Below are 12972 nucleotides of genomic sequence, written 5' to 3' on the forward strand. Positions count from 1 at the left end.
CAGCCTATCCTGCCTTGACAGAGTACAAAATAGACTTCGTGGCTTAGTGGGGGATGCCCTTTTCTCTACCCTGCAACCTCTCTCCCATAGAAGAGACGTTGCGAGCCTATCCTTGTTTTATCGTTATTTTCATTGCAGATGCTCGTCTGAACTTCAATCTCTGGTTCCCCCTCGCCAATCTTTCACGAAAAACACCCGTCTAGCTGAATCCATTGTGAAAAATTTCCCCCACTCTTTATCTGTGCCTAAATCAAAACGTGGATTCCATGAACAAAGCTTCTTTATTAGAACTGCACGCCTGTGGAACTCTGTTCCGTCTGCCTGCTTCCCTCCGGACTACAACTTGGATGTCTTCAAGTCCAATGTTAACAAATTCCTAATGAACCGCACCCTTAATTAAACACTTCATCAAATCTCCACACTAACGTAATGTACTTCCAATAACCCTTATCCCTGAGTGGCTTCCGGGCCTTGATAAGTGGTGATCACTGTGTAAAAAACAAAAAAAAAAAAACAAAAAAACAAAACACACTAACACACATTTTGCCTTTTATATATATATATATATATATACTAGCGGGGGTAACCGGCGTTGCTCAGGTGTTTGGAGGTGTGTGTGTTGGAGGGGGTAGATCAAAACAACCCTGTTTTAAAAAAATAACGTTGGCCGGGTGTTTGGAGGTGTAAAAGAAAAAAAAAGTATTAGTAGGGAGGGAGGCTCGAACCCGAAGCATTGGTGTGAAGGTGGAAACGAAAGAAAAAAAACGCAGACATATAATCATCTCGGCCATGAGGGGAGAGGAAGTGAGAACTACCTTAATTTAACGTTTATAAAGTGAAATTGACAGGTGCGAGAAAGTTAAGTCGCGTTATGTTTAAGGCCAAACAAAGTTTGGTGCTGCAAGCCAGTTTCTGTTCACCCCGCCCCAGCATTCGCTTTTTTTTTAATATCAAAAGCATAACGAAGACGCGGCGATTGAAAAAAATCTCAAAAATAGCACGTAAAAGTCGGGCAAATTAAAGATAGACGCGACCCCCGTTCTTAAGTCGTAGATATTATGATTTAGACGGCGTATAAAAAGTTTTAAGAAGGAGTGAGCCGACCGAGCAACCCCCTCGATAAAAAGCCTTTTGCGGACATACACAAAACGTGCACACACTAACACACACATTTTCGCTTTTATATATATAGAGTTAGATTCCTTATGGAATTAGTTCGCATTTCCTTCCAAATTATTACATAAACTACTTTTCTTGGTGAAACTTGGCGCTTTTAACCCTCACACTATGAATAATCATTTTCTAACTTTTCTAGATTATTTATCCAGGGCAACTCTAAGCAAAAATATACCAACTTTTTGGGTCTTTGTTTTGTTATTTTTTATTTTTAGCAGGATATACAAACATACGCACATATGTAATAGATAAAGTAACAGCTTTGAAAATAACCAAAATTGGTTGCATGTCCTTGTCTTGTTTTAAAATTTGCATGTCGAAGTTAATAATAAGTTCAACCGTTCAAGTCAGTTGCTATGGTCAACGAGCTGAAGCAGATTATAAGAAAAAATTAACCAAATGTAATTCAGTGTTCAATAAAATAAAGACGGTACATTCTTAACAAGTCGATAAGAGATTATAACTGTTTTCCAAAATGAAAAACGGCGCGAGAACAATAACTCAGATTTTCTTTCTTTCAATTTCGATGTTACATGAAAGGGCTGTCCCCTTATTATGTAAGTAAGAAGACATACTAGATAAGCGAACATGATATTAGGATAAGGTAAGAATCGAACCCTGTAGGCAAGAATGGCACTTCCAGCAGGATGGGGCACTTCCCCACTATAATCATGACGTAAGAGCATATCTTGATAGTCACCTGCAGAACAGATAGTTAGGACGAAGAGGAAGTATCGAGTACTGTCCACGTTCATCAGATTTGACCTTCCTCCATGGATTTTCGGGTTTGTATTACTGTACACATAGATTCGAAAAAGTTGTCAAAAAACAAATATATAACAAATAAATGTTATCAAAGGCAAGATAAGTTACTTTTCTACCAAACTGGATATATTTTTCGTGTTTTTATTCAATGTAACATATTTATTCAGCTCGAAAAACATATAGTGTTTACCGATGTATTCGAAAATTCAAGATGGCGTCTCACACCCTCTTTAACACGGTAAGTATGGAAAAAGGTGTTATAAATAAAAAACTATACAAAATACTATTAAAAACCCGCCGAATATATGTCAACCTATGTCATGGTAACATATATTGAGCGAGTTTTTAACAGTATTTTATCCGGTTTTTTATTTATAACATCTTATCCCACACTTACCGTGTTAAAGAGAGAATAAGACGCCATCTTGAATGTACCAATACATCGGTAAACACTGTATGGTTTTCGAGCTGAATAAACATGTTACATTGAATAAAAACACAAAAAATATATCCAGTTTGGTAGAAAAGTAACTTATCTTGCCTTTGATAACATTTATTTGTTATATATTTGTTTTTTGACAACTTTTTCGAATCTATGTGTACAGTAATACAAACCCGGATTTTTCTCTTATTTTCGAGCTGGGGTAGAGAGGCATGTTAAGCACAGGGTTCACACTGTTATATGAAAGGGCTGTCCCCTTCTCATGTGAGTAAGAAGACATACTAGATAAGTGAAAATGATATTAAGAAAAAGCTAGAATCGAACCCTGTAGGCAAGTGTTAAAGATAATGGAAACTGGAATGTTAGGAATTAAGTCCATTGTAAATTCTATTAGAAATAGTTAAATATTGTTTATGTCGGAAAAAGAGTCGATTGTCCATTCTTTTAGAAATCTGGATGTTAAATATGTCAGTTAAATGAATGCACAATGCGAGTTAACATATACTGTTTAAAAATAGGTTAAAATTAGAATTGAGGATTCTTTTGTTTGCCAAAAGTGTGTTTGGATAAACATATGTAAAGCCACGTGAAAATTAGTCACGTTTGAAAACCACATTTCTGACGTCATAAACAAAGGAGATTTCTCAATATAGGAATCTAAGGGTTCGAAGTTAGAAGTCAATTGATCCGTCAAGAGTTGATGAGAGATAGTCAGTTGGTGAGAGCCCCTTAGAAGCGAAGAGAGGAAAAATAGACCATGTAAATCAAAGTTTGAATTCCTGACATCACTGATCAGCCGATTGAAGAATAAAGGAACCAACTATGTTTGTAACTGTGATGTCTCGTGTCGTCATTCTTTAAAGCAAAAAGGTAAACGTGTTTTTATCATCATCTTGTAATGAACTTTGAAACCCCTTCCAAGTATTATGTGTCCTCCCCACCATCATCATAAGTGAAGAATCTCCTCCTCTCTATATGTGCTATAAGAACTGTTATAAATGTCCGCTAAGAATTGTCATCACCATTGTCATTCGTGTATTATATGTACCCCGTTATACATGTCCCGTTATGTCCCCAATATGAACCCTTGCTACACAATATATACGTTGATTTGGTGCCATCCTGACTTTTCAGAACTATCTGGTTACTAGATTATCATTAAGCATTGTCCACTGACTGATGTTATATAAAAGCAAATCTTACAAATCCCGCAAACGACTGGTTTTGGGCAGTCTTTTGAGATTTTGTTTATTTATTTATATATATTCATTTTTACTCGTGTCCACTCCCAAACAAGGCATATTACCACTTGGACGTCATGTAATGTTGTCCGGGAACCAACACACTTTTACACACGGGACCCACACGTTGCAGTCTCAGTCGCAAAGAAGACAAAAATAGAAAAGAACTTTAACTCGCTTTTTTTTTAAAAATTGTATAACATAATTTATTTTCCCATTCTCTCGTTACCGCTATGACGCCCCTCAAACGTCATCCACGCTTGCTTCTCACGTTATCTCGAACGTTATTCACATCTCTAAGATGATCTCTTTTTCAAAGTCTTTATGTCTGTATGTGGAAAGTTGAGCATTGAGATCTACGTTTACATTGCGTAGTATTGAGCTGTTCTTTATCCTAAACTATCCATTCACTGACTCATTTTACTATAAATGATGCTGTAAATTAAAACGTAAATGTCGACAAAGCAATTTCTAACATTAGCGTGACAGAACGACCAATGGAAGAAAACCCACGTTTCCATCGATCTTAGATAAGATATGACTCTTCACGCTGCGCCTTTAGCAATAAAAATGCCGCTTTAAATTAAAGACAAAGACTGTCTTAGATATATGAAGGCACAGGTAACAAGGAAGTAAAGAAGCGCAAAAAGATTTAGATGCTAGACAGATAGCCAAGTATCATTTATTTAGTTGAGTCAATCAACATCTGTTTTCCTAAAGATTTTCCTTGTATATTTACACGAAATGCATGTTACATTATCCCCAAATTCACGAATTGAGTTATATTTGAAACAACATAATTGTTATAATTAATCGAACCGTTGTCTACGTGAAGTCTGGCAAAAGACTAATGAAAACTTTAACCCACGGGCGGGAATAAAAGGGAATCTGATTGGTAAGCAAGCTGAAATAAAGATCATATACAGTGAAAGCCGAAATTATGGCACCCTTTCAATGTTTGCGTTTTTTGGAGAAAAAAAAACATTTTTCACTAATTATTTTTTATTAAAGTGTTGATGAACATTTATATCGACCATCTACAGATCTCCTGAAACACTTTTAGTTTATTGTAAAATATTCAAAATAAATATCATTAATGATAACAAAAAACAGACGAATTCAAATTTATTGCCACCAATGATTTTTATCATAGAATTCACGATATTTCATGCAAAATAATACTTGTTTATTATGATTTGGGTATTGCACTATCTTTTCAAAGTTCTATAAATAACGTGCATTAGTCAATCCTTCACTTTATCAATAACACCTGACTGCAAAGATGGCTAAACTTAAGGAACACAGTTTCGATATTAGACAGAAAATAGTGAATGCACACATGAAAGGTATTGGATACAAATCCATTTCTAAGCGTTTTGAAGTTCCTGTGTCAACAGTGAGAAACATTATCAAGAAGTATGGTGTTTTCAATACGATTCAAAACTTGGCGGATCAAGGCCGTAAAAAGAAACTTTCTCCCAGAACTGTACGACAAGTCATTCGAGAAGTGGAAAAGGACCCGAAAACTACTGGTAAGAAAGTAGTCTAACAATTGAGCGATCAAGGTATTGAAATTTCTGTTTCAACATTGAGGAGGACACTGAAGTCACATGGGATTCAGAGGTACCGACCAAGGAAGACTCCTCTCTTCTCCAAGTCTGCTTAGAGTTTTTATTGACAAGGATTCAACTTTTTGGAGTTCAGTTTTATGGCCAGATGAGACTAAAATTGAACTTTTTGGCAGCAGAGATGTGTCGTTTGTGTGGCGGATGAAAGGAGAATCCTTCATCCAAAATACAGTCCCTACGGTGAAGTATGGTGGAGGAAACCGTATGTTTTGGGGTTGCTTTTCGGCCAATGGCACTGGAAAACTTGTCACTGTGGATGGCATCATGAGGCAAGATCAACACATTAAAATATTGACTGAAAATCTGAAACCTTCTGCAGAAGTTCTTAGTTTTGGAACCAACTGGGTCTTCCAACAGGACAATCATACGGTGAAATCAGTGAAGAAATGGGTTTTGGATAATGGAATAAACGTCCTGAAGTGGCCAAGTCCAAGTCCGGACTTGAATCCAATGGGCTGTGGTGAAGGCGAACGTGAAAATAAGGAAACCAAGGAACCTGAGGGAATTAGAAGATATCGCCAAGGAAGAATGGTTTAATATTCCTGCTGATGTCTGTAGGAATTTCGTAATGTTGTATAGAAAACTCCTGGAAGCTGTTATTAAAAACAAAGGCTTTGCAAGTGCCTATTGATAAAAGGTGCCAACAAATTTGAATTCGTCTGTTTTTTGTTATCATTAATATTATTTATTTTGAATATTTTATAATAAACTAAAAGTGTTTCAGGAGATCTGTAGATGGTCGATATAAATGTTCATTAACACTTTAATAAAAAATAATTAGCGAAAAAATGTTTTTTCTCCAAACAACGTAAAAATTGAAAGGGTGCCAATAATTTCGGCCTTATATATATATATATATATATATATATATATATATATATATATATATATATATATATATATATATATATATATACAAATATATACACACACACATATATAAGTATACCTATAGATATATGTATAGATGTATATATGTATATAAATGTATATGTGTACATATATATGCATATATATGCATATGTATATACAGATTTTTATATATATGTATGAATATATATATATGCATATACATACATACATATACAGATATAAATATACATACATGTACATATATATATACGTAGATATATATATATATATGTTCATATATATAGATACATATATAACAGATATATATATATGCATACATATGTAAGTATATACAGATATAGAAATCTATATATACAAGTATACACATATATATATATACACTCATATATACATATATATATACACACAGAATTATACACGTATATTTATACATATATTCATATATATACACATATATACACATATACATATGCATATATACACATATACATATATACTTATATATACATAACTAGACACACACATATATATATATACATATAACACACACACATATATATGCATATAACACACACATATATGCATATAACACACACACATATAACACACACACACACACACATATATATATATATATATATATATATATATATATATATATATATATATAACATTTTACCTAGATGTAAGCCTGATAATAGTTAATATCTCATTGATTGTTAATCAACATTCTGTTTGAATACAAAGATAGTATGGGAAGAATACAATTATTCATTGGTAAGAATGCCTATTTTTCTTTAATCTCTGTATTTTGTCAGGTACTTTGAAAAACCATCTTATAAATTGACCCTCCCTGAAAACATAGTAATTTTCATTCTTAATTAGTTAGATATTCGGAACTTAAAGAATCTCTTTGAGTTCCTCCAATTCATTGTTCGTGTTGAAATTCCCTGTTGCATTTACAAAGAAACGGACGCAGATTCTTATGATGTTTCTAATCCATCTACAGGCTATAAAAGTGATTTTTACCTTAGTCATGCCAGACCAAAGGAAATGATATTTCAAAGTTAAACATGACAGACCAAATAGAATTGTATTTTATTTTAAGCATAACAAACTATATAAAATGCTGTTTAGTATATGATCATGACAGCCTAATGAAAATGCTATTGCAAACTTAAACGAGACATGCCCAAAAATATTGTTTCAAACTTAAGCATGACAGACCAAACAAAGTATTATTTCAAATGCAAGCATGACTGACCAAAGAAATTTCAAAATAAGCATGACAAACCAGAAGAACGCACCACCAGAATACCCAGGAAGATGATGATCATAATTATCCTCCTCCTCCTCTTCCTCCTCCTGGTCGCCATAATAAACCTTTATAAATAAGAGAATATCTAATACTATTTCAAACTTTTATTGGCAAATAAACACTCTTACATAATAATTGAAATAGTGCAAAGAAATCTAACACAATATAAATTTATTATTGAATTAATTGGACTTCATTATTCTTATCTTTTAATTGTTGTTGTTCCACGACGTTTCGGCCAAATATTCCTTTGGCCTTCATCAGGTGGTAACTGCGACGGATAGGAACTTTGAATCTCCTAACTACATTCTCAGCAATTATTGCCTTCCATAGTTGTTTTTCCTCTCACTAGTTGGCCGAAACATCGTGAAACAACAACAAAAAAGATGAGGATAATAGTCCGCAATAAAATAAATTAATAAATAATACTCATCTCAATAAACGACCAAGTTCTCTCCGATTTTCTCTCCTCTGATCTTGAGCACGTAGTACAATGGGGAAAGGAGTGGCTGGTTACTTTTAATGCATCTAAAACCAAGCTTTTCTCTTTACATCATCAACATTCTGATCCACATATGGCATCAATTGAAATGAATGGCTCTCGTCTTCAGGAGGCCTCAAGTTTTGATAAGCTTCTGGGCTTGACCATTACTCCTGATCTTAAATGGAACGTGTACATCAAATCTGTTGCCAAGGCCTCTGGAAAAATGGTGGAATCTCCTCTCAGCAATTACTGCCTTCCATAGTTGTTTTTTGTCTCACCATGTTTTGGCCAACTAAGCCTCTGGCTGGCTTTGAGTAGGATTGAAACCGCTATCTTCAGACAATGCTCACCTGTAGAGATTCAACGTCTCTATCCACTAACCTCTACGGTTCCAGGTGAGCATTGTCTGATGATAGCGGTTTCAATCGTACTCAAAGCCGGCCAGAGGCTTAGTTGGCCAAAACATGGTGAGACGAAAAAGAACTATGGATGGCAGTAATTGCTGCTAGTGGAGAATCTTGCATGAATCGAGCATCAGTTTTTAAGTAGCATTAGAGATCCAAGGAAGGAAGGGAGTATGTGACGGATCATAAGAGGTATGGGAGGAGTAAGGAAGTCAGAACCCCAGAGTTGATTGGCCAATTAAAGAATTGCATGGATAAGAACTGTCATGTGTCTATAGAGACAATAAGTGCACAGTTTGATCTCGGTGTGGGAACTATATACACAATTATTCATAAGAAACTGAAGATACAGACAATTTGTGCGAATGCACCAGTCCAGAACTCCATCTTTATCACAGACTATTTAACCAAGATAGGCATCAAGACAGTTTCTACTGCTCCCTATAGTCCAGATGCTCCCTGTTGTTATATAGGGGTCTTATTCAGAGAGAGAGTCTTTGAGTCTTATTAGTCTTAGAGAGAGTTTTAGAGAGAGATGTTGAAAGAGAGATTGTTCGTTCCATGTTCGTGTTATGAAGAATGTCGTTGTTTCTGTTATGAAGCGATTCATATATTAAAAATGTTCTTTATTACTTGGAAGTGTTGCTATGGAAACTCTTAGAGTGAGGAGACAGTCTTCAGACAGTCTTAGTGTAGATATGAGATGTAGATTCACATTGTGGATATGAGGTGTCGAGACGTGTATGTAATGACATTTTATAACACAGACATATAGACATATAATAACAATTCAATTTACCTTTTTGTAGAATCACAACACAAGACGACGTTTTACAAAAACACATGATGGTTTTATTTCTTCACGACCGGCCGTAGTTTTCTCATATTAAGTTTCAAAGTGATCAGAATTAACAATTTACTGGACATTCCATTTAAACCTATTGTTCTTTAAAACTTATATCCAAGGTTCGATTTCTGCTTTCTCTCATTTTATTTTCATTTTAAGTAATCTCTCTATTTTTATACTTACATGAAAAGGGAACAGCCCTTATCATGTAACACCTGTGACTTGATTTGTCTATAAGAAAAACCTTAGAGGCTGTCGTTATGAGACAATTGAGATGAAATAGTCCCAAAATGCAGTGATTTATCAGCCCTAAAAGAGCTCCTGGCGCACACCCAAAATTTTATCCCAAAGTATAGACAAACAAAATTATATAGAAATCAGTTAGTTACAACTTTTTGGAAAGTTTTTAAAAAATCCAAGGCATCAGTTTTTTTTTAATAATCACAAAAGTGTCAATTTTAGCCATTTTAACCCATAAGGCACCCCTAGGGGAGCAACAGGAGTTTTCCTGGAAAATCCGTCCTGTTTCTTTTTTTTTTTACTCATATCATGTTTAATGTTTGTGCAAAATTTCAAAAAAATTCCTAGGCGTAGTTACTGAGAAAAGCGCCGACGGACGAACAGACTAATGGATGAACGGACAGGGGCGAATTTTATCGGGGGACGAAAACTAATTAATATGTTATGAGTAATTAAGTATATGGATTTTGAAATAAAAGCCAACAAGTTTTACGTTGTTTAGTAATGAGTTCTGAATGTAAAACCTATCTCCAAATTTGACGAAATACTCCATCTCGACTTCATGTTAACACTTATATATAGGTCACCACTTATCAAGGCCCGGAGACCACTCGAGGATAATGGTTATTGCGTGTACAGTAATCAATGGGATAGTATCGTAGTAATCGCTAGTAATGGAGATATGATAAAGTGTCTTACTTAAGGGGGCGGTTCATCAGGAACTTGTTTATGTTGGACTTGAAGACATCCAGGTTGTAGTTAGGTGGGAAACAGGCAAACGGAAGAGAGTTCTACAGTCGCGCACTTCTAAGAAAGAAGCTTTGTTCATGGAATCTACGTTTTGATTTAGGAACAGATAAAGAGTGGGGAAGATTACTAACAGTGGTTTCAGATAAACGAGTGTTTTTCGTGAAAGTTTGGCGAGGGGGGACCATAGATTGGAGCTCAGACGAGCACTTGCCATGGAAATAACGATAAAACAACGCCAGGCTTCTGTGGGAGAGAGGTTGCAGGGAAGAGAAAAGGGCATCCCTCACTAGGCTATGAAGTCTATTTTGTACTCTATCAAGGCAGGATAGACTGTTTTTAGCAGCTCCTGCCCAGATGTGGCAGCAGTACTCCATCCTTGGACGTACTTGACTTTTATGTAGATAGTTGCATAGACTCCCAACTATATTATGGATATTAATAGTAAAATTTCCCAGAACATACAACATCCACTCCTAACTCTTATAATATCACACCAGCACCTGCTCTTTCCTGTGCTCCACTTATATTGCTAAGGTAACAAAACTTCTTAAAGCCCTACTAGTTTCATCATTCTCAAATACTTTATTTTCACATCTGAGTTCTCATTCATCGATATTTTCTTACATTTCTTACGTATAAACTGGTTATCATTTCTAAACCTACCTTTATTTCCATTGCAATTTATTGGGCACACAAGATGTGCAGTGGAATTGCCAGACAATACTATTTTTGTTGTGTCTTTTATGATTTTTGGTTTCACGACGAATATTATATTCAGTTAGGAAAGGTCAGAAGTACCAAAGACTCAATTGAGGCCAATTTTCCTGCCATAATTGCTGCTTTCAAAGTTCCGTAACGTTATCTTTTCCAATTATGTTAAATATCAAATATTCGGGAGAAATATCAAATGCTGTTGATACACCGGAGAAGTGGAGGTTGAAAAGGTACTAATTAAAAATTCAAACAAATGCGATTGTTGCCAATAAACAAATTAACACACCTATCCTCACATCGATAACTGTGCACTTGACTGCGTAGAGCAAAGTATCAAAATATCATTTCCTAGGTCATAATTCAGTTTAAAAGTATGATTTTAACTCAGGAAGAAGGTGTCACCGTTTGGAACTAATAAACCGGATCAACTTTAGATTAAGGTACTATCTTTTAGAACTAATACACCAGATCAACTTAGGATCAAGGTGTCAATTTTTAGAACTAATACACATGATCAACTTAGGATCAAATCAACTTAAGATCAATGTGTCAATTTTTAGAACTAATACATGGTATCAACTTTGGATCAAGGTGTCAAAGAACCAACTAAGGACTAAGATCTTACTTTTTAGAACTAATACATCAGGACTTTGAATCAAGGTGTCACTTTTTAGAACTCATAGATCATATAGTATCTCTAGAAGAATACACAATATAATTAAATCCTTCTTAAGTAAGAGAAAAATCCAAGTTGTCCTCGACGGTCGTACATCTAAACAATATGATATAAATGCGGGAGTACCCCAGGGGTCTATCCTTGGACCTTTATTGTTTCTGATATTCATAAATGATCTCCCTGATAAAATTGTTTCAGAGATGGGTATATTTGCCGATGATACCACCCTCTATAACAGACATGAGCGGAAAACAAATGAACACATATCTAAGGAAATGGCAGAATCACTAGAGGATGACCTCCAATCTGGAGTTGAATGGGGACAAAAATGGATGATCACATTCAATGCTGCCAAGACTAAGCTTGTTTCTTTCAATATCTACATGAAACTTTCTCTACCACCAATAGCAATGGCTAAGAATACACTGTCTGAAAGTACTTTCTTTAAACTCCTCAGCCTAACGTTTACAGGGAACATGAACTGGAATATATACATTGAGAGCATTGCCAAGGCTGCTGCAAAGAAGGTGGGCTCTCTCTACCGTGCCAGAAAATTACTTACGCCTGAAAGTATCCTGTACCTCTATAAGGCCACCATTCGCCCATCTATGGAGTATTGCTGTCACATTTGGGCTGGTGCATCAGCTGTTTGTATCTCACTCCTGGACAGGGTTCAAAAGAGAATCGCCAACCTGATCGGTCCTGAACTGTCATCTAAGCTTCAGCCTCCGTCCCATTGACGAAATGTTGCATCTCTCTGCCTGTTCTACAAATACTTTAATCGTGGCTGCTCTGACGAACTACAAACACTTGTACCTCCTCGACGTGACTACCCACGACGGACCTGACAAACAGCTAAGTCCCACCCCTTTACAGTAGAGATCCCTAGGTGTAAGAAAGCCTTTTACTCCAATAGTTTCTTCCCCAGAACTGCAAGTCTTTGGAACTCCCTTTTGGGATACTGCTTTCCCAACTGTACTGATATGCAGAAGTTCAAATGGAATGTGAACAAACATCTTTCTACTCATCTCCCTTCATAATGCCCCCACAAATTGTCCCCGATTGTAGCCTCCTACTTCAATGTGGCACTTGCCTTGTTTGGGGTGAAGATTGAATAAAAAAAAAGATCAACTTAATATCAAGGTTTCACAATTTAGAACTAATGCACCTAATCAACTTAGGATCAAGGTGTTCCTTTTTAGAACTAGTACATGGGATCAACGTACGATCAAGGTTTCACTTTTTATAAATAATACACCGGATCAACCTAGGATCAAAGTGTTACTTTTTTAGAAATGATATACACGTTCAACTTAGGGTCCAGATGTCATTTTTTAGAAATCGTACACCAGATCAACTTAGGATAAAGTTGTTACTTTTCAGAACTAATACACCGCATCAACTTAGAATCAAT

The 12972-nt window shown here is 35.5% G+C and overlaps 1 protein-coding gene across 1 annotated transcript in view; it reads right to left on the reverse strand.

The window, feature by feature from the left end:
• Positions 1 to 12972, reverse strand: part of LOC145261199 (neprilysin-1-like) — a 1350287-nt gene that overhangs the window by 639716 nt on the left and 697599 nt on the right. The window lies entirely within an intron of this gene.

Source organism: Euprymna scolopes, chromosome 37, assembly GCF_053919585.1.
Source record: "Euprymna scolopes isolate OS-2025 chromosome 37, ASM5391958v1, whole genome shotgun sequence".
Taxonomy (NCBI): Eukaryota; Metazoa; Mollusca; class Cephalopoda; order Sepiida; family Sepiolidae; genus Euprymna; species Euprymna scolopes.